A 26,431-nucleotide genomic window follows, 5' to 3' on the forward strand; every position below is an offset into this window, starting at 1 on the left:
GTTAGAGGCTTAGTGGTCCCCTACTGAACCACTCAAGCATACAAGCACTCTTGCAGACCTTTACTTGTTTTTCTAAAGTGGCATACACCTGCAAGGCTTGGCTGGCTCCTCTTGGAGAAAGAGTGTGCCATTTCATGAATCTTTCACTTCATTTTTTAAAAAAGAAAAGACTGTTCTTTCTTTGCAGACTCCCTGCACTCTCCCTGTCCGGTGATGTCATGTATAGCTGCCCCCTTTAAAAAAAGAAGTGGCAAAATACATGTTTATCCAAGTGCTAGATATAAGATTTGCAGTGCAAAGATGGTCATGACCCCCAGACCAGAAACCCCATCTTCAGGAGATGAGGTTCAGAGTGGGAGCACACATTGCCCTCAAGAGACCTAGAAGCACCTAACCAACTGGAAGCAATTTCACATGAAGAGTCTGTGGTCAGGGGCAATGCAAGGGGGGTGTGGTCCACACTGGGTGTCATGCCTGGGTGTGTGTGTGTGACAAAACCCCCCGGGCAGATCAGTGTGGCAGTGCTCGCACCCCTGATGGGCAGATTTTCACGATTGTCGCCGTGAAAATACGCCCGCTGATTGCGCAAATATGCCCAGTGACCAGCCTGGCACGCCCTGGTGGGCAGTGTTCACACCCCTGGCAGGTGGCACTCACATCTCCGGCAAGTGGTTTTATGCAATCAGCGGTCAGATTTTCACAATCGGCGGGCGGCACTGGCACACCTGGAAGGCAGTGCTCGCACTGACATGGTTTTTATGGGATCGTCAGTCAGATTTGCACAATCTGCAGGCGTATCTGTTTTGTGGCCAATCCTCCCTAAAAAAAAGTGCAACTCTGGGCAACGTTCCCAAAAATCGCAATGTGGGGGAGTGACAAAAATTTTACACACTGGGTACCACCTGATCTTTCTACGCCTCTTTCTGTGGTGTCAGTGCCTCTCTGAACCAAGGATGCCCCACCCTCCTCTCACTCAGAGTCCTCCAGCTTAGAAGTCTCTCTGCCCCTTTGTCGTAGTCAACAACAGCTAAAGTGAGGACACCTTTAAAGGAAGAGGCTTCTCTCAGTGAAAGCAGAGCTAGCTACTCGGACAGTGCTGCAGTTCCTGTTGAAAGCTCAGTCTGAGGATGCCTGCTGCTGAAGCAACATCTGAGCTCTGCTCCCATTAAATCATCAGCCAGAACACTGCATGGAGCTGTCCAGAGTAGTCTCACCTCTGCTGAAGTCAGCGCTAGCAGCAGAACACAATGAGCTGGGGTCTACACATGCATCAGAATGAGGTGGTAGAATCTTTAGAGTGGATTATACCACTGCAGGCTGCAGGTGGGAAATGCAATTTTTGAATGCTCCTTCACAATAATAATATTTTAAAAAACTCATTAAAGGTAAAATGTGGCACATAAGGGAGAAAGCTTCTAGTGCACCCCACTTCCTCCTATTTTCTACCTATGAGGATGTGGTCATTGCTGGTGTTTCACACAAGGCTGCAAAACAAATTTTTGAATCCTCCCCCTGCAGCCTGAAGTGGCGCAGTCCATCCCGCCATTTCAGAAGTCTAACCCTTGGGCCATAGTCACATCATACATTCAAATCACGATGATACCATGGCTTCCCCCAAAGGATTATGGGAGTTGTAGTTTGTTAAGGGTACTGAGAGCTGTTAGGAGACCTCTATCCCCCATTCCCAAGAGCTAAATTCCCCAGGGCAGCTTAACAGTCAGTACCTCTTCCCAGGGAAGTTGGGAAACTGTAGTTCTGTAAGGGGAGCCATAACTGTTCAAAGTGGCATCATGGTGTTTTAAACGTATGGTGTGAATGTGGTCTTTGTGTTGTTGCATGTGTACACCAGAAGCCTAAGTGCACATTCAGAAGCCAATTCCGGATGCTCCAGTCCATGAAAGTCCACTTGTCATTAAAGTATGTTGATCGTTAAAGAGCTATACGATACTTTGTTGCTTCTGCTGCAGCCGACTTAACATAGCTATCCCTCTGGAAATTCTTACATAGAAAGCGCATTTATCATGATTGAAGCAGAGATTTTGCAATCTAATGCCTTCCTTTCCCCTTTCACCCAATCATTTTCATAGTGGTTGACAGTGCCTCTGGTTCCACAATCAAGTTGTCATGGGGAAGCTTGCACATTGGAAAGTAATGCATTTAAAAAAACCAAAAAATCACCACATGGCATAATCAGCAATAACAAGGTGCAAGACCAGGGTTCTTTTCAGCTCCTCTGCAATTTCAGCAGATTTCTTTCTCTCTAGTCATCATAAGCCAGTGAGGTGATGATTATCTTGATGCTTGTCAGTCTGGTAGGGTCTGACTTGTGACATTTATGTCTTTTTATTCCATACCTAAATGGTATGAAATATTCATCGAGGGAGAGAGAGAGAGAAAGTTTTAGAAGCAAACCTATGGCTTAAAAGGTGTAAAGCCTTGTTGGTGGATTTCTTGTTTGCTTAACGACTTGGCCATTATTGGGCTCTGCTGGACATGGGAAGCTGAGTCCAACTATTAAGAGCGGGCCCCTCAGTTTAACTCTCCAAGTATTGATTACATTCTAACACTTACTAAACCTAGAAATTATGGGTGCCTGACACTCAAATACTCTGGTACCCAAAACTCATTACAGTATATTAGGGCTGCAAAGCAGCTCTACACTCTTCAGTCATTGGTGACTGAAGTGGGAAGACATGGTCTCTGGGAAATTTGTACAGTGGTACCTCAGGTTAAGAACTTAATTTGTTCTGGAGGTCCATTCTTAACCTGAAACTGTTCTTAACCTGAGGTACCACTTTAGCTAATGGGGCCTCCCACTGCCACCGCTGCGCAATTTCTGTTCTCATCCTGAAGCAAAGTTCTTAACCCGAGGTACTATTTCTGGGTTAGCGGACTCTGTAACCTGAAGCATCTGTAACCCGAGGTACCACTGTATATCAGGTCTAACAACCCATTTGTTGTTGTTTTCTCAGTGCCCAAATGCTGTCTTTCCATCTGTAGCCTTCAATTCTTCCCTGGGTCCTGTCATCCACTCCAGCCCTTGATTAAAATTGTGCTGCTGTGACTTGACTTCACAGATTTCTCTCTCTCACCCTCTCTCTCTCTCTCTCTCTCTCTCTCTCACACACACACACACACACACACAGAGACACACACACACACACACACACACACCATTTCCCTAAAGAACACCAATCAGGAAACTGGATAACAACAGCAGGCTACAATACAGGGTTGTCAGATCCTACTTTAATTTTCCCCTCCCGCATCCCAAATAAGTTTAACAATACTGTACTGCTTTTTAGGGCTGGTATAACTCACCCTATTTCAGCCACAGACATGCCCCCTGCAATATGGGCATAATAACGAGGGGCTATCTACACTAGCAGGATATCTTTTTAACGTTGACAAACCTGGGGGGCGGATTTCTTGGCATGAAATAAGACTTGAATTTTAAAAATATTTATCATGAATCTCTGTCTTTGCTGCTACTTTTTGCATATGCACCATTTTATATAAACATCATGCACTTGTACACAATTGTGCTTTCTCTTGGATGATTTCCCTTTGTGCTTTTGTGTTGCTTTCACTAATCTAAGAGTCATTCAGATTTAAAGCCACCCCTCATCTGTGAAATTGTATCGTACTTTTATCCAGGTCCCATTCCCCTGCCCTGCCATGGTTTGCATCAAGAACAGAGCCTGTCATGTGTACCACAATCAATGAAATTGTCATACTAATTCAAATTCGCTTGTCTGAAAACTGGATTAGCCTATATATCTGCCTATAAGGGGAAAGTGTCAGAACTGCTAGGCAGATCTAAAAATAGGAGACGTCACGGTCTGTATTGATCTGTTTGCAGAGAGCAGCGTTCCAAGTCAGGTGTTTCATAGGCTAGGTTATGTTTGGAGATGCAAAAATAATGACATGTTTAGAATCCTTTATGGGAAAGAGCTTAAATATGAGACAGCTGTCAAGGTAGGTCAAAATACAGGGCAAACAATCATAGCTAGGGCCCTTTAATTGCTAGCTTGGGATGTGCAGCTGACAGCTTCAGAATAGTAGTGTGGCAATTTAGAATTGCTCAAAACTGCTTTGTAGCTTTTCAAAGGTGTGTTTCTCTTGAAACAGCTGTCTTGGTTACATGGCATTTTAAAAAGTGCACCTTTTCACAGCTACATGAGATCAGATGTGAGTTTCAGGTCCACCACGGCAGAAATACTTAACACAATGCTGTGTTCTGATGGAGTAACCAACGAACGTTGTTGCTGTGCTCTCTCCATTTGTTTTGGTAGAATCTTGCAACCTGTAATAGAAAAGAATGATGCCGACAGAAGACTGCACTGCAGAAATACTAGGTGAAATGTGCACTGTTGCTACTCAAGCATTGTGGGTAACATAGAAACCCTTGCAATTATAAAAATGTCAGCTAGAATAATAGAGGTTATTAGGGAAAGTGATGGGAAAATATTGGAAAACTCTAATAATATTCCCACATAAATCAATGTTCTAGGACACCTCATTTTGAAAGGAATATCCCATAGCTGAAGTGGGTAGGAGGCAGCATGATTCTGAATTGTTGTTGGAAACTGCAGGAGAGAGTTGTTGTGTCCAGTTTCATGAAAATTGGCCTTCTATGCTCACTTGTATTTGAAGTAGTGGCTATCAAGGGGAAATCAAAGGTAACGTCAAACATTTTTCCTATGTGGAATCCACTTCCATCTATGGAAAATGATATGCTGTATGAGTGGAAGCAAAAAAATAAGCCTCCCCTCCCCTATAATTAGGCTGCTCCATATCTATAACTGGCTACTGGAAAAGGAGATATGTAGATGCCTGCTATGTATTATTACATAGGGGCACATTGAGTATGACGCCCCTGTGTCCGAAGGCTTATTTTGAATTGAAGGAACACGGGTGGCGCTGTGGGTTAAACCACAGAGCCTAGGACTTGCCGATCAGAAGGTCAGCGGTTCAAATACCGCGACAGGGTGAGCTCCCGTTGCTCGGTCCCTGCTCCTGCCAACCTAGCAGTTCGAAAGCACCTCAAAGTGCAAGTAGATAAATAGGTACCGCTATGGCGGGAAGGTAAACTGCATTTCCGTGCACTGCTCTGGTTCACCAGAAGCGGCTTAGTCATGCTGGCCACATGACTAGGAAGCTGTACGCTGGCTCCCTCGGCCAATAAAGCGAGATGAGCGCCGCAACGCCAGAGTCAGGCATGACTGGACCAAATGGTCAGGGGTCCCTTTACTTTTAGCTCACAGCTCAGGCTTTTAACCACTACATGAGTTTTTAAAAGACCACCAAAACCTAAATTCTGTCTTGGTCTAAGAAAAAACAGCAGCCTTGCATAAATCTCACATGAAGATTTATGGATGGAAATTATATTACTGCTGCCTCCTTTTCAGCAGCATTTAATCACAGTAAAAGTTTGATTAACTGAGAGGAGCTACTGAAAGGAAGTCTAACCCATCCTATTTATTTTGCTGCTGATTGATGCCAGCTGCAAGGCTGAGTGGGTTGGATATTTAAAAGGTATAATAATAATTTTAATAATTTTGAATTGTGGAGATGGAACCCTATCTGCGTCCCATTTGTAAGCAGTGAATCATGTCAAGGTAGCAAACCTTTCCTCAGTCCCGAACAATGAGGAACAGAGGTAGTACGATTGAAAATGTCAGGTTGTGGGAGGGATCCTGGTAATTGCTCAGCCAGAGTACTGCTGTGTTGCTGAGAAGCTATTTGGAGACAGGCCAGCCAAAAACATAGCTTGGAAATAATATGCCAGAGATTTTTATTGTGCTGTAAGGATTTTGTTTGCTTTTTAAATTGTATCCGAATGCCAATGGCTCCCAGGGAGCAGTTACCGGTACTTCACCAAGCTCTACCGGTACAAGAAAGGTAAAACTTTGACATGATGCATTGTATGTCAGTTTCACATTGCCATACATCAAGAATTTCAGCGTGATAACAACCAACGAATTACAATGCAACACGGGTGTCAATGCTATCAACTTGTGGACTGAACTGAGACAAAGGATGTTTAGCACATTATCTATGTTAATTGGGTTATCAATGTCAGGTTGTCTGTGTCATCAAAAGCTGTTTTTTGAATTACCACTGTTAAATGCGTAATTATCACTGCCTGTACTTTTCTGCATCTCATTTCCTTTGGACCTCAATTTCTAAAACCCCACTCACCCAACACATGCCTGTGTGTGTGTGTGTGTGTGTGTGTGTGTGCGCGCACACACACACACACACACACACACATGCAGCTCTGCATAACACTTCATGCATCTGATGATGTAAAATCCAAGAAAGCCACAGTACATTTGTTAGTCTTTATGGTGCCTCAAGACTCTTAGTTGTTTTTTCTTCAAACAAATAAGAAGCCTACTTCTTGGGAAATGATAAATTATCTGGTCTCTGTGGATGCTTCCAGATGGGGACGTCATGCTATAAGTGGATTATTAAGATATTTCAAAGGTAAAAAAGGTAAAGGACCCCTGGACGGTTAAGTCCAGTCAAAGGTGACTATGGGGTTGTGGTGCTCATCTTGCTTTTCAGGTTGAGGGAGTGGGCGTTTGTCCACAGACACCTTTCCGGGTCATGTGGACAGCAGGACTAAACAGCTTCCTGCCACAGTGGTACTTGTTTATCTACTTGCACTGGTGTGCTTTCGAACTGCTAGGTTGGCAGGAGCTGGGACAGAGCAATGGGAACTCATTCCATTGCGCAGATTTGAACTGCCAACCTTCTGATCAGCAAGCCCAAGAGGCTCAGTGATTTAGGCAATGGGTTATTTTAAATGATAACATTTCCCCGAAAGAAGGAAATAGAGAGGCATCGTCTTGTGGAACAGATAAGGTGTATTTTTTGTGCTGCTGCCATTAGGATCATAGAGTTGGAGGTGGATTGGGGAAGCTCTCTAGGTCTTCTGGTCTGGCTTGCTTGGTTTTGTACAATAAATCCCTAGGTTGAGTATTTTTGGAGAAAGGCTGTAGATGGTAGAACATCTATCTTGTATGAAGAAGGTCCCAGGTTCAATTCTTGGAACCTCCAGGTAGGGCTGTGAATGTCCCCCATCTGAAACCCTGGTGACCAACTGGCAGTCAGAGTAGGCTAGCTGGACCAACTTAATGGCATCTGCAGTCAAGAGTGTGCCATCTAGTGGGCTTCAGCCTGTGCCTGGCCATGCCAGTCTCTGGTGCATGCCAGCCTGGGTGCATGCAAGTGTTCCCAATCAAATCCCAACCTTTCATGAAGACTTGGTTTTTCCTGGAAAATTGTGTCTAACCTTTATAGACTTGGTTAATTACTGTTTGGTACTCAACTCCAGCAGCAGCCCTCCCCTTTCAATTAATTCCTTCATTAACTCCTTTCCGGTCTCTGACGAGGGTGGGGTGGGGTAGAATGGTGTTTTTCCTCTTGCTTTGAGACACGGGGGGGGGGGGGATTTGTAAAGTGTTTCGCTTTTGCATACAAAACAGTATTGAACTTGCTGTATGACAGGTGCAAAAAGACACAAGCTTGCTGTTCAATGGGGGGGTATAAGGTTCCCAACTGGGTTTTGGCAGCAGCGATGGTCACAGAACAGCTCTTCTCTTCTAAGCCTGATCGCGGGCAGCCAATGGAATTAAGCACCCCGAGCAAAGAGCCGTTTAAAATTCTATGAGCATCTTAGCAACAACACGGAGTCCTGAAACAGGGTCACCCCGATCGACAGGCACATGGACATTTGCCTGTTTCCCACAATGCTTTTTTCCACACTATTGTATACTTGTGCTACTGCTAGGGGGCAACTGAGGTGAATCACGGAATTCCTCCTCCTTCGTGTGCCTAAAACCGTAAGTTCCCCCAAATCACGAACAATTACAGAGGCAAAAAGCTTCTCTCCCACACAAGGTGTTCTGCCAGGCATTTTACTACAGCAATAAATCAGTTAGGAGAATACTGCCTGCTGTAATTTGTAAGTATCCTCACTTGAAACTCTGTGCTACTTCATCTGTTACAGAACACGATGTGCGTGTAACCATGTTAAATTAAAATGGAAGGTTTTGTCTGTTTAGATCAGAGCTCCCTGGCCTTCTTGAGGGCACCTTTGGAAGTTAAGAAACATACGTACCACAGAAATATGTATTTTCACACAAAACAACCAACACCTCCCAAAAAAACCTTGTGTCTTGGTAGCTACAGACACTATGTTGGAGACATGAGCTTTAGATTTTCACTACACACACTCACACTCCATAAAGATGTGGGGGGGAATTACATGTAGTTTTGGGTCTAAGGAGGTGGACGATGTTTGTTGCTCATTCAATGTTATTTGTTGGAAGTTCAAGTTGGAAGTTCCGCCGCACAACTAGAAGTCCTTGCATTGCTGGGAAGTTAGTTGTATATCACCCAAACAGATGCATTACATACAATGTGATGTTGCAATTAACATCACATATCATGCATAAAACATATTGTGGAGGAGAGGCCTATCAATGGCCACTGGATATTATGCCTATGCTCTGCTTCCACAGTTGGAGGCAGCAATGTTTATGAGTACCAGTTGCTGGAAGCCACAGACGGGGAGAGTGCTCTCGTGCTTGGGTGTTGCTTGAGGTTTCCCCACAGACACCTGGTTTTTATTTTATTTATTTATTTGTTGAATTTATATACCGCCTTATACCTGGAGGCCTCAGGGCAGTTTGCAGAACAAAATCAAAATATAAAACCACAATACAGTGGTACCTCGGGTTAAGAACTTAATTTGTTCTGGAGGTCTGTTCTTAACCTGAAACTGTTATTAACCTGAGGTACCACTTTAGCTAATGGGGCCTCCTGCTGCCGCCGGAGCACAATTTCTGTTCTCATCCTGAGGCAAAGTTCTTAGCCCAAGGTACTATTTCTACGTTAGCGGAGTCTGTAACCTGAAGCGTCTGTAACCCGAGGTACCACTGTATACATAATCAAAATAAAAACAACAACCCAATAACCCCCCCCCCCAAAAAAAGAATCACATTTTAAAAGGGCATAGGACATAGTGTTAGGATATTTCCGTTCCACCTTAAAAGGGAGCAGGCTATGTGAGTCACAGAGTCTGCGTATTTCCTGTTCACAGGATGTTTCTGTTGTGTCTATGCTTTCGTTTCATTTTCTGTGTGTGCCTGAGCATACCGAAGCAGGCAGTCATGTTTTTCTTTGTTCTGTCCAACGCTGAATAAACTTCTAAATGATACTCTCCTGCGTGCAACTATCGCTGTGCGAATTCTGCTGATAGAGCGTGCATCAGTTCTGGAATGTGGCAAGCTATTTTCTGGAGCTCGTGTCGCTAATTGCTGATACTGTATCTACTGTGGACATAGGATTCTGGACTAGATGGGGCATTACCCTGATCCACCAGGTTATTCTTATGTTCTATGGTTTGGCCTCACACATAAGGTAGCATGTATTCATCTTTTCCACAGGCAGCTGCTGGCTGAGCTCCAAAGAGAATATGGACTATCCAGAGATGTGGGTTGTCAGTTCTTTCTTGCCTCTTTTATTTTGTCTCTCCCCCTCATTAGTGATGTGGTAGCTTAAGTTAATCCCACCTCTGAGCGGAGCAGGCCAGGCATGGACCCTGACAAAGCGGAAATTGTGAAATCCACGGGCCTGCCACTAGAGAGATTTGGGCAGATGAGCTGAAAATTACTGTTAAGGTGACATGATGGCTGTTGACAACACAAGTGTACTGGAGGCAGTTGCTTCTGAACAGACTCCCGTTTAGTGGTAATACGCTTCTGCTGGGCAACAGGGACTCAGTGGAACACTTAGATTAATGGATGTTGCCTGAGAAAAGTGAATAAGCAAGGCAGCTGAGTCTTGCCAATGTAATAAGGCCTGTCGAGTTTCCCCAGTGCCTTGCAAAGTTTTCTTTCCCAGTCCACAGAAACAGCATTTGGAGAATGGAGGGCTGTCTCTCTCTTAGACTCCCAGGACTATTGTTAGCATGCAAAGAAAAAAGAGGGGGGTGCAATTTGTCTTCCTAAGTTGCAAAGGCACGCTCTAAACAGCAGTTTGAGTGTTTCCAAAAGGCGAATAGGCTTGCAGAATTCTTCCACCGATTCTATGTAATCATGTTAAATTTCACATTAGTCCATGAGCTGGGATGCTGCCCCCTCTCCCTGACTCATGACTGCGGTGATAATTAGGGGTGTGTTTCAAAAGGGATTTTGCATCTAGGGGGTCCCATGCTTTGAATGCTTTATGCCCAATATTGCAATGGGAGACATGTTAATCCTCCTGGTGGTTTCAGTGGAGTTTGTTTCCAGGCTAAATTAGTGAAGAGACCTGCTCAACTGCTGATAGGTGCCATTACTTGCCCCACTCCAAGGAAGAAGCAAAGGCAATGCTACCATTATTTATGTGTCAGGGCATAAGCTGACTTGGCTGCCTCCCTCCCCTCCTGATGAGGGCAGCAGCAGAGTGCCAGTTCAAGGCAGCGCAAAATTCTCATCACAGCATCTTCTGTTCTGGCACGGTCCCATCGATATATATCAGGTGTCCATATGCCATTCACTTGCATGGATGGGGCCAGGATTGCCTAGATAAAACTGCCCTGGCACATTTATAGTGGGCTTGGATTAGTTGTGGACCTACCTTTGAACCTAAGTCTTTCGGGGCAGGTTTGAATTGCATTTAGCTAGTAGAGGGTGGGGCTGCTTAAAGATTCACTACTGCAAAAGAATAAAATACAATGAACTGTGGTGGACCAAATTTTATCTCATGAAAATTTCTTGGGAGACATTCATAGCGGGAGAAAAGCCTCATTCCTCTGTGCCAATCTGCAAAGATTTATTTTTTTTGGGGGGGGGGCGGATTGTGGTTTCAACCTTCTCCTCCTTCACCATATTATTTTAGCATCACTGGTGTTGCTTCTTGGAGTGATGCAAAAAGGGAAAGAAGCAAGCGGAGTAGCTATTCCCTCTTTTGCCACACAGGCTTTTTAGGGTGGAATCATGCCATAAACTTCAGCAAAATGGAGAATAGGATCGATGGAAGTTAGATCAAAGTTTGCCGAGACTGGATGCTTGCTCTTTAAAACAATGGGAGATTTCAGAGGCTGTCCACCTATGATTGAGAAGTGGTTAAAGACATTATTCCACCCACACATGCATGGAGAAAAACAAGATGTGAGTCAGCTAAGGATTGTGAGTGATTGTTTACAGTCTGATATGTGCTGCTTGATGTGATGGAGCTAATAAATGTTGGAGCTGTAGGTGATTTTCATGTTATGGAAGCAGCTGTGGGCAATTTCTAGGGAATGAAGTGACTACAAAAGGGCAACAGGTGGCAATTAACTCTTAGACCACCCTCTGGAGTAGGGATGGGGGAAGAAATTCAATTCCGTTTGCATTTAAAGGCAACTCTATCAAATTTCTGAAGCAACACGAGAATGAAAACAAGCCATTCTTCAAAATTCACACTTATCTGAATGTTTTGATGCAGTTCTCTAACTAACCAATGTTTACAAAAATGCACATATATTAAAGAAAAGTGTGCACAAATGAATATAATAGTGAAAATAATGTGTTAAAATGCATATTAGGGCAACTGTTGGCAAAAATGCATGCATTTATTTATTATTTTAATTAATTACCTGCCCTTCACCCTTACGTGCCAGGGTGGGTTGCAGCAAATAATGTACAAAGTTAAAAACAACATAAAGTGACTTTTGATTGCAAACATAGGGTGGGTCGTAAATATATGCACCTCAGGTGTCAAAAGCCAGGGTAAAGCAGTGTGTAGTTAAAACAACATACAGAAAAAAAAAAGTTTTTATTAGGGGAAATTCACACTGAAATGCTGTCAAATTTTCATGAGATTGTCTTTTTTTAAAAAATGCTAATTAATTGCTGCACAGGTGTGGAGAACTGAATTTAAGTTTGGAAAAATGAGAAACTGAGAGACCTGCTATTGACAGATACTTCCATCCTTACTCTGAAGTGTAAACTCAACCCTGTCCATGACAATCTTCATGAAGTATGGTCCACTATAGCTTTGGTCAAGCTAGATGGAATCATTCTTGAGCAAAGTTTGAAATCCCTTCTTCTTACCAGCTCCATCTGGTATGTAGGCTGAGACCCTATCTGCCTGCAGACTGTCTCGCCAGAGTGGTACATGCTCTGGTTATCTCCCGCTTGGACTACTGCAATGCGCTCTACGTGGGGCTACCTTTGAAGGTGACCCGGAAACTACAACTAATCCAGAATGCGGCAGCTAGACTGGTGACTGGGAGCGGCCGCCAAGACCATATAACACCGGTCTTGAAAGACCTACATTGGCTCCCAGTACGTTTCCGAGCACAATTCAAAGTGTTGGTGCTGACCTTTAAAGCCCTAAACGGCCTCGGTCCAGTATATCTGAAGGAGCGTCTCCTCCCCCATCGTTCTGCCTGGACACTGAGGTCCAGCTCCGAGGGCCTTCTGGCTGTTCCCTCACTGCGAGAGGCCAAGTTACAGGGAACCAGGCAGAGGGCCTTCTCGGTAGTGGCGCCCGCCCTGTGGAACGCCCTCCCATCAGATGTCAAAGCGATAAACATCTACCTGACATTCAGAAGACATCTGAAGGCAGCCCTATTCAGGGAAGTTTTTAATATGTGACATTTTAGTGTATCTTTCATCTTTGTTGGAAGCCGCCCAGAGTGGCTGGGGAGACCCAGCCAGATGGGCGGGGTACAAATAATAAATTATTATTATTATTATTATTATTATTATTATTATTATTATTATTATTAATATTATTATTATTATTGGTAACTTCATTAAATGTTTCACGGCCAAAGCAATCCAAAGTGGGAGGAGGAAGTTGAGGCACCACAAAACCAAATCCCTGCTGGGCTTGTGGTGGAAGCAGGGGGCATTTCACCATTTGTTTTCCCTTATTTATGCCTAAATATGACAGGAACTATTAATTTAGCCTTCCTGCGGGGACAGCCCTGATACACAGTGTTGTAATTCCACATTTCACAATAGTTCCTTGACACCTGGGTGGGATGCTGGATTGGACAATGTTGGCACTTCTGCAGCCCAGAAAACCCCAGGATGTCTTAAGCCCTTTTGAAGGCTGCCTTTTCAAAATGGATGCTGTTGAGTCCCTGTATATATTGATTGAACTGTAGCTGGAGAAAATGGGGAAGTAGGGGAAGGCGCATTGCTGTTTTTTGAGTTTCCAAAGCTGATCTCTATTTCTTTTCTTTTCTTTTCCCAGGCCATCCTTTCCATCTCCCCGCCACCCTTTTAATTTTTTTTGCCTGTTATTTTCTTGTAAGTAACAGCACCGCAAATCTTCGCCTGCCTTTCCTTTCAGTGCAGTCATTCCCAGGCAATTAGCTGCTACAATCCCACCAGAGGGCTTGCAGATATCAGCACTCTCAAAGGCGAGGCGGATGCTTTTCAAAGCCACTGTCGTCGTCAGAGGGGAAGAAAACAGGAGTGAAATTTCTGGCCTACTTGCCTGACAAGTAGAAATATGAAACAAACCTGAATCTTAACAACCTCGTAACTTTTTTTCATCTCTCCTTCGATGTTGGGATGTCAAAGACGACCACGAGGGTCCTGTTAATTGGCGCAGGCTCCACCAGCCGAACCTCCTCATCTTCCTTCCTAGTTATTAGTGCTGCAGAAAGAAAAATTGCAGTCTTCAATTGCCTCAGCCACATAATACAAACCTGGTTGTGAAATATGAGGCGTTCAAAATCTGTCTTGGTTGTAAGGGCACATGATTTCCATATTAAGATGCCCTCTGTATATTTTAACATCCCTCCTTAAGGCCATCCTGACAGACAGCTCTGCAAACAATCCCGGGGACATTGGCTAATTGTACTAATCCGATTCAAATGAGCTTCTTTCTTTCCCACTTACCTCAGTGTGTTTCATCTACTTTTTAACTGGGTCACTGTTAAGTAGGCAACTTCAGACAAATTCTTCTGACAGACTTGCAGTCCATGTGAGTTTTCACCATCACGTTGGATCAAAGACATCGTCCCTGGAAAAGGGCTGGGGTTTTCTAACCAAGAGGCACTCATTTTGCTTGCCTGCACTGCCCAGCCTCCTGATATATGCTCCGCCACTTAGACTGCAATCTCACACGGATTTACTTGGGAGTGAACTCAATGGGAACATTTCTGAGCAGGCAAGCATAGGGTTGCACTGTTGGTGGCAGAGATAGAGCGAAGCTGTTTTATTAATGCTTTAGGCTGCAGTCCTAACCTTGGTGGCTCCTTGGCAGGGCTGGACAGGTGAGTCTGCTGCCTCATCCACAGCATGCAAAGTGGCCAGGGCAGAAGGTGGCGGCGGCACAGTGATCAGAGCCAGCTCTGCCAGTCTCTCTCTTCCCTATTAAAACACCCCATTTCCATTGCCCCAGCCAGTGGTATAAAACATCTGGAGGGCACAGGGCTAGGGAAGACTGACCTAGCTGGATTCAAGCAATCTTAAGTTTTTCCTGTGCCCATTTGGTGTTTACATCTGAAATGCATAGGACCCCAAACTAATTTCCTATAGGAACTTACTGGCACCAAGCAGCAATATTAGCAAAGGGTAGCAATGGAGCTATTACAAATTTGCTAGTTAGGCTTTTCCCTTCATTAGGGAGAGAGGCTTATTGAGGCTGCTGGCCTTTAGCAAAGATGCCTGGCATTTCCAGAAGGGGAGTGATCAGCTTTTGTGTGCAATTTGCATGAAACAATTGTTGTTGTTTAGTCGTTTAGTCGTGTCCAACTCTTGGTGACCCCATGGACCAGAGCACGCCAGGCACTCCTGTCTTCCACTGTCTCCCGCAGTTTGGTCAGACTCATGTTTGTAGCTTCGAGAACAGTGTCCAACCATCTCGTCCTCTCTCGTCCCCTTCTCCTTCTGCCCTCAATCTTTCCCAACATCAGGGTCTTCTCCAGGGAGTCTTCTCTTCTCATGAGGTGGCCAAAGTATTGGAGCCTCAGCTTCACGATCTGTCCTTCCAGTGAGCACTCAGGGCTGATTTCCTTAAGAATGGATACATTTGATCTTCTTGCAGTCCATGGGACTCTCAAGAGTCTCCTCCAGCACCATAATTCAAAAGCATAAATTCTTCGGTGATCAGCCTTCTTTATGGTCCAGCTCTCACTTCCATACGTCACTACTGAGAAAACCATGGCTTTTACTATACGGACCTTTGTTGGCAAGGTGATGTCTCTGCTTTTTAAGATGTTGTTTGCCCTCACCTTTCTCCCAAGGAGCAGGCGTCTTTTAATTTCGTGACTGCTGTCACCATCTGCAGTGATCATGGAGCCCAAGAAAGTAAAATCTCTCACTGCCTCCATTTCTTCCCCTTCTATTTGCCAGGAGGTGATGGGACCAGTGGCCATGATCTTCGTTTTTTTGATGTTGAGCTTCAGACCATATTTTGCGCTCTCCTCTTTCACCCTCATTAAAAGGTTCTTTAATTCCTCCTCACTTTCTGCCATCAAGGTTGTGTCATCTGCATATCTGAGGTTGTTGATATTTCTTCTGGCGATCTTAATTCCGGCTTGGGATTCATCCAGCCCAGCCTTTTGCATGATGAATTCTGCATATAAGTTAAATAAGCAGGGAGACAATATACAGCCTTGCCGTACTTTTAAATAGTTCAGCTGGAATATCATCACTTCCACTGGCCTTGCTATTAGCAGTGCTTTCTAAGGCCCATTTGACTTCACTCTCCAGGATGTCTGGCTCAAGGTCAGCAACCACACTACCTGGGGTATACGGGACATCCATTTCTTTCTGGAATAGTTCCTCTGTGTATTCTTGCCACCTCTTCTTGATGTCTTCTGCTTCTGTTAGGTCCTTTCCACTTTTGTCTTTCATTATGGCAATCTTTGTACGAAAAGTTCCTTTCATATCTCCAATTTTCTTGAACAGATCTCTGGTTTTTCCCATTCTATTGTTTTCCTCTATTTCTTTGCATTGCTCGTTTAAGAAGGCCTTCTTGTCTCTCCTTGCTATTTTTTGGAAATCTGCATTCAATTTCCTGTATCTTTCTCCATCTCCCTCGCATTTTGCTTGCCTTCTCTCCCTCGCTATTTGTAAGGTCTCGTTGGACAGCCACTTTGCTTTCTTGCATTTCCTTTTCATTGGGATGGTTTTAGTTGCTGCCTCCTGTATAATGTTACGAGCCTCCATCCATGGTTCTTCAGGCACTCTGTCCACCAAATCTAAATCCTTAAACCTGTTCCTCACTTCCACTGCGTATTCATAAGGGATTTGACTTAGATTGTATCTTACCGGCCCAGTGGTTTTTCCTACTTTCTTCAGTTTAAGCTTGAATTTTGCTATAAGAAGCCACAGTCAGCTCCAGGTCTTGTTTTTGCTGACTGTATAGAGCTTCTCCATCTTTGGCTGCAGAGAATATAATCAATCTGATTTCGATGCTGCCCATCTGGTGATGTCCATGTGTAGAGTCATCTCTTGTGTTGTTGGAAAAGAGTGTTTGTGATGACCAGCTTGTTCTCTTGGCAGCCTTTGCCCTGCTTCGTCCTGAACTCCAAGGCCAAACTGAAACATGAAACAATACAGAATGCAATTTGTGTGAGACAAATTGGGGACAGAATAAAAACTAGAAATGAATCCAAGCAGCTTTCGGTTGCAGGTTTTTCTGGGCACATCCAATGTGTGTGCTAGCGAAGCAAGAGAAGCAACGAGCTTAGCTAACAGTCCCTATGAAAAACTCCTGCGTCGTGCACTGTGCACTCAGTGTTTAGATAGCAGAATGCAAATGAAAGCAATTCCAGAATTTGTCATGACCTGACTGCAGTCCTTACATTGAGCTGCAGCAGAGAAGGGCCATCACCCACTGCTAAGAAACTAGGCTCCTTTATCCACCTGCTCTAACCTGGCCAAGCATCCATTATTACGTCAGGCTGCAGAAATGAAGAGATGGAATGCAGGGCTGCTCCTCTGGTGCATCTCAAAGACTAGCAGTGTTTTGTGCATTAGAACCATAGAATTGTAGAGTTGGAAGCCCCCTAGGGGTCATCTAGTCCAACCCCCTGCAATGCAGGAATCTCAGCTAAAGCATCCATGACAGATGGCCATCCAACCTCTCCAATAAAGGAGGTTTTCACCTTTCCCATCCCAGCTGCCAATGCCATTCAAATAACTTTTAACTAAAAATATGAGCCTGTGTTTTCTTATTTCCTCCTTCCTCACAACTTATTTTCCTTTTATGTTGTGGCTTTTTATATTGTAATCCTGAGGACAAGGACTATCCTCTCTCTTTTTTTTAGTGATTTGTAAATTGCTCTGGGAGTCTCTTTTTGGCTAACAAGCAGGATACACACACACAACTTGGTAGCTTTTCAGTTCATAGAAATTAGCTTTTCTAGCAATTCAATTGCGTTCTTTCTCCCTTTCTGCAGAGACATTAATGATGATAGAAGGGGCTTAGGATATATAAATCTAGCTTTAAAGAATATAGCTTTGTGGCTAAGGTATTAGTGATGGCTTCAAAAAAACTTCTTTTTCTCTCTCTCCCCTCCCCCCCTTTTTCAATTTTACCACAGGCTCTCAGAGTATTTTCACATGATTGAAGTTGTCCTCAAATTGATGCCACATAGAGACACTCTGGGATTGATTTTGTGCAGTGTATATTCAGTAAACATACCGCAAATGAACAGGAAAATATTGGTTGGATAGTGGGCGAGTGGCAAAGTCTGCTCCATAAAAATTGAATTTCAACCGTGCGCAAATACCCCCCTGTGACCACACACAAATTGCAGCTGCAGGCGGCATCTGTCGATGTAAGGAACGGACAAGCAAAAAAACCACAAAATAAAGCTGTTTCAGTTCACAAAACTTTCAATGTCTCATCATTTCCCCATTTCCTTTGAGAACTGTTTGAGTTTATGTCTGGTCTGATTAAATTTTTTTTAGTATGCTTTCTGCATGATCTGTTAGAGAAGGGTTGAGGAACCTGCAACCCTCCAGATGTTGCTAGATTAAAACTCCCACTATCCCTGAGCCTTGGCAATGCTGGCTGGGGCTGATGGGAGTTGGAATCTGAAAACTTCTGGAGGTCCACAGGTTCATCATTCCTGCACTAAATGTGGATATCACACGGCAATACAGAGTTAACCAAATGCAATTCCCCTCCCCCATGTATAACTGACCATTGTTAGACCATTGTTAGACTAGAAACTATTTGTGACAATGGCTTAATACATGAACTCATCGTAGAATCATAGAATTGTAGAGTTAGAAGGGACCCAGAGGGTCATTAGTCCAGCAGGAATCTCAACTAAAGCATCCATGACAGATGGCCATCCAACCTCTAATTAAAAACCTCCAAGGAAGGAGAGCCCACCACCTCTTGTGGGAATCCGTTCCACTGTCTAACAGCTCTTACTGTCAGAAGGTTCTTACTGTTGCTTATTCGGAATCTCCTTTCTTGTAACTTGAATCCATTGAATCCATTGACAAACTGGAACGTGTCCAGAGGAGGGCAACCAAAACGATGCCTTATGAGGAACGGCTAAGGGAGCTGGGCATGTTTAGCCTGGAGAAGAGGAGGTTAAGGGGTGATATGATAGCCATGTTCAAATATATAAAAGGATGTCACATAGAGGAGGGAGAAAGGTTGTTTTCTGCTGCTCCAGAGAAGCGGACATGGAGCAATGGTTCCAAACTACAAGAAAGAAGATTCCACCTAAACATTAGAAAGAACTTCCTAACAGTAAGAGCTGTTCGACAGTGGAATTTGCTGCTAAGGAGTGTGGTGGAGTCTCCTTCTTTGGAGGTCTTTAAGCAGAGGCTTGACAACCATATGTCAGGAGTGCTCTGATGGTGTTTCCTGCTTCGCAGGGGGTTGGACTCGATGGCACTTGTGGTCTCTTCCAACTCTGTGATTCTATGATTCTATGGTTCACATCGTACCCTCCAGAGCAGGAGAAATCAAGCTTGCTCCATCTTCCATGTGACAACCAGACCCATTTTCATTTTTCCACTTTTATGTAGCTATTGTTCCAGAACAGGGGTGGTAAACCCCCTAGATATTTGTTGGACGGCACCACTCATTACGCCAAGCCACCATGAGCAAGGACATTGGGATCTATGGTCCTGAAACACTGGAAAGTCTACAGTTTCCTCAACTAGAATCATTGATTTCAAGGGTTGTGCTCTGAGTAAAACTGGAATGCTACCTGTCATATTGGGGGGGGGGGGACTCTGTCAAATCATACAAAAGAAGGTCCCTTTTAATTCTACTGGATCTGACTTTTACCCAGACCCCACAAAAAGCAGAGTGTGTAAGTGAATACACATGTGTGTTTGTGAATGTGTGCTTTCTCTCTCCATGTGTCAGGCAGAGTGACCCAGGGGAGGGGAAGAGAGGCAGCCCAGAGGTGTGGCCCCATTGCACTCTCTCAAATTTCTAAACATGCCCATGGGCCCATAAAGATTAGCAATGCAGATAGTCCCTTTTTTGGTCAAGGATCTTAGACAAATTTCTATCCCTGATTTGCCTTTGTGGTTACTGAAAGTTCATGCGTTGCCATCCCAAGTTAAATAGGCCCAGGCAAGGTTTCAACCTCTAAACCTGTCATATTGGTCAGGTGAACAGCTTTCTCTTCCTATCATACCCACAACCATTTAGTTTAAAGAGTAGATCCTGCTATTTTTGGAACAGCTGTTATGCAAACTACACTCCCTCTCTGTTCTTGATTAGGATTACTAGATTAGGGGGCACTTGCATATTGCCAGATAAAGAAATGCATCACCCCAGAGAAACAGGATGGGTGGGACGAAGGAGGATACATATTTGCATGAAATATGCACATGCTGAACAATATTTATAAATGGTCCCTGGGATTTATATAGAAATACAGCACATCTCATCATAGTGGGGAAGTCTGGGACCACATCACCTGTGTGCCTGCTCAGTCTGCTACCCAAGGGCTAATGATGGTTGGGCAACTTCCACATCTTATGATTCTTCTTTAAACCAGACCTGGGCCGGGCAGCCCTTCAAATGGAGGACTACTTCAAACAGAGGACTGCCCTCTGTAAAGTAGGATGCATGGCACCCTAGCTTAAATTTCTGTTGTCCCGTTTTGAAAAAGCCTCACCAAGAACAAATGCACCCAGAAAAAATTGCAGGAAATGGGTCTTTTTTTGCTCCACAAAACTCTTGACACAATTGTCATTCCTCATGTGCATGCAGGAAGTACCCGTGACGTTGATTGGTTGAGTGTGTCAAAACCGTTCCTAATAGGCATAATTAGCAAGCAACTTGTGATCCTTAATTTAGATTGATGCGGTGCTGTCATGGAATATTAGGATTACAATTGACCTACCTTGACAAGCTGTCCCTTTAACACTGTGCTCACCTGAAAGATTTACTGAACATTTGATTAACAGTTGAATCTTGACATACTTGTCCAGGTAAGCACACCAGAGTCTTTATCTCATCCTCTGTGTAAGGTGGATTTGATTCACAAAAAGGTTCCTCCTATCATGGTGATTTCCCCCCACTATTATATCTCATGGTAGAGATCTTGCTTACTGGTTTTCATTACCCATGAGTCTTGTGCTCCCTGTACTTCTAGACTGAGCCCCTTATTGCTCTCAGCTGTCAACCAAACCCTCTTTGCTGAGTCAGCCCAAATTTACTCTCTAGTCTGAACTCCCTGTGGACTCACTAGCATCTACATGCAAAGCGGAGTGCAAAGCAGAGGTCTCGGTGCCTAACCTCTCTTGTAATTTAATGGCTTTTAGGAAACCGTGCAGTTGGGATGGAGAGACAAAAATAAAATAATAATCTGAGTCATCATCTTCTACTCTACTGTTTTCCCCCTTATATGGTAGCTTCCCATGTCTCTGACTGGTGGACTGCAAGTCTAAGGACACAGAAAACTGCATTGCACTGAGTCAGATCACCGGGTTCATCTAGCTGAGTATTGTCTACACTGAGTGGTAGCACAATGTCCAGGATTACAGACAGAGGTGTCTCCCAGACCTCCTTGGAGATGTCATGAATTGAACCTGAGACCTTCTACCTTCAAAGCAGATGTTTTACCACTGAGCTATAGCCCTTCATCCATCACCTGAGAAGAACAAGTTACTTAAACCAAGGAAGCAGCCAAGAATAACCTATTGGCTTCTTGCGCTACATGGTCCCAACTTTTCTTGTAGCTGCAACATTACCCTTGACCTTCTGCAATGTAAGTTCTGAAGCACAGCAGAGAGCAAACAAGTAGCTCTATTCTCTGGTCAAGCTATCATGGCAGTGCAGAGAATACAGCCCCTGAATCCTACTGTTTGAGTTCCTAGACCTAGACTGATCCGTGCAGCTTTACACAAAGAGCAGAAGCTAGCAAAAGATAGCACTCCTACTCCCATAGAGTGGGAAGGGAATACAACCCTGGAAGAACTTAGGTGTAAAGCCAGGAATAATTAAAAATCATAGCATGGAAGCTAAAATCACTGGAATCTTCCACCAAAATATCTGTGGACAACTTGGCTTATGTATCCTTATGCTAACTATCTACCCATATAGAGGCATTACTACTGTCCTGGCTCCTGCCGGATGAAGATCAACCCCTAAACAGGATGCACAAAGGTGGTCTGTAATTGATTCTGCCCCACTTTCTCACAGATGCTTTGAAAGTGCCCTTAACCACAGCAGGATCTGGGGCTCTTCCCTTCCATTCTACACCCAACAACCAACCAACCAACCAACCAACCAACAAACAAACAAACAAACAAACAAACAAACAAACACACCTTTCACTCACTAGACTCAGCTGTAAAAGACCTCAAGCCCTGGCATGAGTGAATGAACTCCGAAAGAAGTGGGAAGCCAGCGGATCAGCTTGTGAGTACAAATTAGTTCAGTGTTTATTATTAAATAGCATGTTGTGTAGCTGATGTCTGGGGGTCCCAGTTACTCTCTTATTCTCTTGCCACATGTCTTTTTAAACTGCACACTTTCGTTTCTAAGTGTCATCTCTAAAAACCATCAGGATGCAACAGATGATGCCAGAAAAAGTCATGCTTTTGTAAATCCAGCAAAGCAAGATGTGCTTTTTTTAAAAAGTAAATACTGGCTTTATTGAGTACATTACACAAGCCCTAGCAAAAACTAGCCTCTCTTCTAATGGCTCCATCATTTGTATTCCTTACCCAGCTCCAAATCCTCGTCAGCGTTGCTACAGATTCTGGTAGGAGCCTATTTATTTCCTTGCAATAATCTTAAAATGGTTTAACCCCCTCACGACTATCCCAAAAGCAATCCCTGAAAGCATTTGCATAGGAAGAGTGTATATCAGACTGACTTCTTCCAGAGATTCTTCTTACTGCAATTCCTTCGTAGCCAGATTGTCATCTTGACAGTTTCCCCTTTACCATCTGCATGCCTGTCTTTCACTCCCCTTGTCCCTCTGGTCACATAATCCCCCATCCCGCCAGTGAATGATGGATGAGACAGGTTCGAGCTCAACTCCAGGCTGCCAGGGGCCTTGAAATGAAGAAGGAAAAACTATGAAAATGCCTCCTCAGTCAGAGCCAATGTGCACCTTACATGATAAACCCAAGTGATGTGCTGGCAAACACTGCCGAGTGTGAACAGGAGAGGTCTGTCTTTAGACATAGTAGTGGAACATTCAGTGTTCATGTTCTGGGGAGCTGCAGTTAGGGATGGGTAGATTTGACAGTTCATGTTTCTCCCCAATTTGTATTTTTCCATGCTTACGTCCAGCTTTTCACATTTCCACATCAGTATGCGGAATTTTTGTTCTAAAGTAGCCATCATGAAAATTCAAATTTCTCCTAATATGCACAATTTTGTATGCAATTTTGCCTAACATGCATGGTTTTGTGAAGTATTTTTCTCTGATATATTTTCATGAATATATGCATTTTTATGCACATTTTGCTGGGGTATATTTCTGTACACATTACTTCACTGGAGTCCTGCACTACAAAATTCAGAGAATTGTGGATTTCAAAGGATATGTGTTTCAGTTTGCAAAACGATTTTTTTTAAAGTGCTCATTAGGTACTTTTGCATTTAAAAGCAAACTGGGGGCTTATCTACAATTACATTTTGCCCTGCTTTTTCCAGGCACAGATCTGGATCCAAGTGCCTCCCCTTTTTTGTCCCGAAGCTTTCCCTGCAAAAACCCACTCTTTGAAGTGCAACAAACAACTCTGTTCCTTTGTCTGAATGATGAGTGTCACCTACAGGAAGCCAACCGTGCATTCCTGGTCTCCCGTTTTCTCCATGTTGGAACACCATGTTTTACTGATTTTCTTTTTATTTTATTTTCTTTTAAAAAACGTTTTAAAGGTTTTCCTCCATGGCAATGCCTGTGGATTTAAACCATTTATCCCTACGCATGCTCAGATGTTCTGTTGTACTCACACGACCAGCTAGCAAGTATCTTCCACCTTCCTGAAAAGCCGAAAAATGTTTGGGATAGGTATCTGATCATAATACCATGTTTGCACATTTTTTTAGTATTTTAAGCAAAATTGGCTGGACAGTACAGGAGGTTAATAAAAAACTATGCTTGAAACCCCCTAAATTCTGTGCCCCTGAAGGACCAGGTGTGCAGCCTGGGTGTCATTTTGGGCTCACAGCTGTCCATGGAGGCACAGATCAATTCTGTATCCAGGGCAGCTGTCTACCAGCTCCATCTGGTACGCAGGCTGAGACCCTACCTGCCTGTGGACTGTCTCGCCAGAGTGGTGCATGTTCTGGTTATCTCTTGCTTGGACTACTGCAATGAGCTCTATGTGGGGCTACCTTTGAAGGTGACCCGGAAACTACAACTAATCCAGAATGTGGCAGCTAGACTGGTGACTGGGGCAGCCGCCGAGACTATATAACACCGGTCCTGAGAGACCTACATTGGCTCCCAGTACTTTTCCAAGCACAATTCAAAGTGTTGGTGTTGACATTTAAAGCCCTAAATGGCCTTGGCCCAGTATACCTGAAGGAGCGTCTCCACCCCCATCATTCAGCCCAGACACTGATGTCCAGCGCCGAGGGCCTTCTGGCAGTTCCCTCACTGCAAGAAGCAAAGCTTCAGGGAACCAGGCAGAGGGCCTTTTCGGCAGTGGTGCCCACCCTGTGGAACGCCCTCCCATCAGATGTCAAAGAGATAAATAACTACCTGACATTTAGAAGACATCTGAAGGCAGCCCTGTTCAGGGAAGTTTTTAATGTGCGACATTTTAATGTACGTATTTTTAATCTTTGTTGGAAGTTGCCCAGAGTGGTTGGGTAAGCCTAGCCAGATGGGCGGGGTACAAATAAATTATTATTAAATTATTATTATTATTATTATTATTATTATTATTATTATTATTATTATAAAAAAAAATCCTGCACAACTGTACCTTCTGTATCTGTTTATCCTAGTCTTTCTCCATTGTTGGAGCCAAAGCATACATACCATCATAACAGGCGGTAAAATTGCTCTCCCAAAGACCATTAACCAGCAGCTCTCCAGAATTTCACACAGAGATTTTGCCTGGTCCTATCTGGAGGTTTAACCTGTCAGGGATTTAACCTGGGACCTTCTGAATGCTCTACAGCCCTTTCCAATACATCCTTTTTCCCTCAAAGAAGACAGAGTACAACCTGGAGGAAGAAGGAACAATTCAACCATGGGCACTTGGTGCTGAAATACAGATAACAAGGATGAGTGTCCGTTCCATGTCACTCCCTACTCCACAGGTTCAAACTCAGTTCCCCACAATCCAGCTACTGCACAGGCAATTAGTGTTGGAACTGGGCAAAAGGTTAGTAAAGCAGAGGCTGGGAAGGGCAAATGGGGAGAATAAATCAGCTCATTGCCCTCAAGGAAAGCTAAAGATCACTCTCACGCTGGATGCAGAATGTTGGCTGTCATTTATGTTGTAAATATATGGAAATGTGTGAAAATCTGCTGTTTGATCTGAAAACATGCCCTTTTAACAAATGCATCCCTTGCAGGGAGAAAACAAGTAGTGCTGTTTCGGATAGCACTGTAATAACAACAACACATATACTAATAAGACGCCCACACATCCAAGCACACACATCCCAAAAATGTGCAGATGCTTTTATGACACTTACCAAGCTCTGACGCACTTGGTTCTCTAACGTTTGAAGATTTAGAATTCACAGATTTGCAGAAGGATTGGACCTTGCAACCTTTGTATTTTTTAACTGGTTTAACCAGCCTGCTTGGTCAGAGGGGCATAATGTCTAAAGTGGTTCTTTTGATTTTAAATTTAAACCATCTGTTTATGTTAAGGGTGCTGTTGATCAGGGTCAATTCATATTTTTGTTGTAAATATTATCTATGAGTGAACCTCCAGTGAAAGAAAAGAATGGTAGATTGTCACACATCTTTTCCCTTGAATGACATTTGGGACAGAGGAAGGGTGTGGCTCCTGACAGGTCATGGATACAGGCTGTGATCACATTCTCAGTTTTCTGGTTGATACTTCAATTCCTTAACCAATTCACACACAAAAAAAATCCCAAACTCAAAACATTGTAGTATAGTAATATCTCGTTAGGTTCATGTTGCGTCTTTTCGGCTTGCGAATGCGGCAAACCCGTAAATGTATACTTCAGGGTTTCACCACATGGGTTTGTGCAGAAGTGTTCTGCGCACTTCGCGCATGCACAAAAGTGTTCTGAGCGCTTTGCACATGAGCAGAACCACTGTAACCTACTGTGCGCATGTGCAGAAGCAGTGCTCTAGTTACAGACTTTTTGGGGTGCAAATGGCACCCCAGAACGGACTGAGTCCGTAACTAGAGGTAACACCGTACTGTCAAGGAGTTGTTCAAGACAGCCCTGGTTCATCCTTGATTGCACTGGATCCACAAGTTGGAGTGGTCCAAGGCTATCAAAAAAAAGAGCAGTCCAATGGTGAGGAGAGGAAGAATTAGGCTGCCTGCATCTCCTTCTTCCCCCACCATGTATAATCAGGGGTTGAACCCTAATTAAACATAGTACAAAGCCCCTGATTTGGATTAAGGCCTGGATCCAGGTCAGATTGAGTCAGTCTCAAATTATCTTAGGCTGAATTGGGGTTGTTTTGAAGAACTGGATTGGGCCCTGAATCAGAATTCAAGGGGCATGCAGAGCCCTTTTATTTAGTATTACAGTGGTACCTCAGGTTACAGATGCTTCAGGTTACATACGCTTCAGGTTACAGACTCTGCTAACCCAGAAATAGTACCTCGGGTTAACAACTTTGCTTCAGGATGAGAACAGAAATCGTGCTCTTGCGGCGCGGCAGCAGCAGGAGGCCCCATTAGCTAAAGTGGTGCTTCAGGTTAAGAACAGTTTCAGGTTAAGAACGGACCTCCGGAACGAATTAAGTACTTAACCCGAATGCTTTAAACGTGCATTTTATATTTGACTTCCTTTACGTTTTCTT

The 26,431-nt window shown here is 43.8% G+C and overlaps 1 protein-coding gene across 1 annotated transcript in view; it reads right to left on the reverse strand.

Moving 5' to 3' along the window:
- SGK2 (serum/glucocorticoid regulated kinase 2) overlaps positions 1-26,431 on the reverse strand; it is a 477,666-nt gene that overhangs the window by 144,499 nt on the left and 306,736 nt on the right. The window lies entirely within an intron of this gene.

The sequence above is a fragment of the Podarcis gaigeae genome, assembly GCF_964106915.1.
Source record: "Podarcis gaigeae genome assembly, chromosome: 6".
NCBI lineage: Eukaryota > Metazoa > Chordata > Lepidosauria > Squamata > Lacertidae > Podarcis > Podarcis gaigeae.